Below are 2,337 nucleotides of genomic sequence, written 5' to 3'. Positions count from 1 at the left end.
TTTTTAATAAAATATTTTTTAAAACCCCCAAAAATCCTATAAATACCCTACACTTTCAAATCATTTTCCACACAATTTTTAAGTGACTCAGAGTCACTATAGAGAAAAAAGTAGAAAAACTTTAAGAAAATAGAAATGGAAAGTGATGTTATGGTGTTAAAATTCAAGAGAATTTGTGTGTTTTGTGGGAGTAGTTAAGGAAAGAAAAGTAGTTATCACGATGCTGCTATTGAGCTAGGCAAATAATTTGTCTTAAGAAACACTGATTTGGTCTATGGAGGAGGCAACATAGGCCTAATGGGTTTGGTTTCACAACCAGTTCATGATGGTGGTAGGCACGTTATTGGAGTTATTCCCAAGACACTTATGCCTAGAGAGTTAACTGGTAAAACAGTAGGAGAAGTGAAGGTAGTTGCAGATATGCATCAAAGAAAAGCAGAAATGGCTAGGCACTCTGATGCTTTTATTGCTTTACCAGGTGGTTATGACACACTTGATGAGCTACTTGAAGTAATTAGTTGGGCACAGCTTGACATCCACGATAAGCCGGTAGGATTGCTGAATGTGGATGGATATTACAATTCATTATTGTCATTTATTGATAAAGTTGTGGAGGAAGGATTCATCAGTTTCAATGCTCACCAAATCATCATATCTGCGCAAACAACAATAAAGCTTGTCGAGAAACTCAAAGAATATGTTCCTTGTCATGAAAGAGTTACTTCGAAGTTGACCTAGGAGACGGAGTAGCAGCTTGGCTATCCTCAAGCACAAAAAATTACACGGTGATTAAAAAAGATGATTTGTAAGCATATAATTTCTCTGCTTTTTGGGTGAGTTAGAATGGAAAGAAAAATAAGGGTGTTTGCAATCATATAATTTCAAACGATTTCTCTGTTTTTCCTCATTATTGGAGCTTATCCAATCATTCTATCAAAAAGTGGGTTTCCGTGCTTGGGTAACTTTGCTTTCTATGCTTATTGACTTCTCGATTATGTTTGTAACTTATTTTTGATATTAAGTATGTAACGATAAATTTATTGTTAAAATAGAAGTATGCACCACTTCTATCTCTCTCTTTATATATATATATATATATATATATTATGCAGTAATATGCTATTATTTTTCGTAAACATACACATTCACAATTATTTTACAAAATACATTATTTATTATTATTGAAATAACAGACATTTTTTAAATTTGTGTATTTTCTAACTCAATTGTATCAATTCATACAATTTTAGATTAATTTTACCCGATTTATTATAACTCTAGCCAAATTGTATCTAATTAGACTCAATTTAATTTTTCATCTAATTTTAATCAAAATCTTAATATTTAGATCTCAACCATTAATTTTATAATATTTATTAATTCAAATATGACACTTTACGTAATTTTATTAAAATTTATTAAATTAATTTGTACATGTGCACACTCACAATTTACCAAACACATTATTATTATTATTATTATTATTATTATTATTATTATTATTATTTATTATTATTATTATTATTATTATTATTATTATCATTTTTGGCCTATTTTCTTACAATTCTAGCCACGTCTAACTCCACAATTTTAAATCCTAGCCATTGATCGATCTGATCCAAGGGTTGAGATTAATCTTTCCCCTCTTTCCTTTTAATATACCAAAAACACAATCCCTAACCCTAATCTCACTTCAACAGCCGCAGCTCCTCTCTCTCTAGGATCTCTCTCTCCCCTCCTCGCCGGCGAACTCCCACGAGCCACCGCCTCTCCGATCTCCATGTGGCGAGTAGGTTGAGCATCAGGTGGCACATGGCTTGATCCTACTGGAGCTTCTTCTACAACTTCTGGGACTGGTTTTTCTCTGACATTTTCGGCGACCACTTCTTCAGCTTCAACTACTCGTGTTGTTGCTCCATCTACAAGTTTTTTGTTGTCTGACAAAGAATCTGCACCAGCTTCATCCTCGCAATCTCAATCAACTGCGGATATGCCAAGCTTTGGTAAGATTTACTCTTACTTTAATATTGTATTGTCTATGTTGTAGTTGTATCATATGATAGTTAAAATTGCTTATTGAATGGATGTAGTGTCCGACATACTTTAATGGCGCTTTAATTGGTTAATGAAATGGAATTAGTAGTTCTAATTGTTTCTTCGATTCAAAAGTGAAGTTCATATCCAGAAGGTGGCTTAATCATCCATGACTTTAATTTTCTTCTGTTGTATAAAATATGCCTTATGAGAGAGGTGAATAGTTTGCTAATGGCTAGGCACTCTGATGTACTTAAAAGGTGGACTTGTTAATTTAATACTTGTGGGTCGTAATCCTGATAA

The 2,337-nt window shown here is 32.9% G+C and overlaps 1 pseudogene; it reads left to right on the top strand.

The window, feature by feature from the left end:
* The first annotated feature begins 135 nt into the window (after positions 1-135).
* LOC124893237 lies at positions 136-789 on the top strand (annotated as a pseudogene).
* Positions 790-2,337: the final 1,548 nt, after the last annotated feature.

The sequence above is a fragment of the Capsicum annuum genome, unplaced genomic scaffold (assembly GCF_002878395.1).
Source record: "Capsicum annuum cultivar UCD-10X-F1 unplaced genomic scaffold, UCD10Xv1.1 ctg56301, whole genome shotgun sequence".
NCBI classification, from domain to species: Eukaryota; Viridiplantae; Streptophyta; class Magnoliopsida; order Solanales; family Solanaceae; genus Capsicum; species Capsicum annuum.
This window is presented reverse-complemented; position numbering and strand designations above follow the sequence as displayed.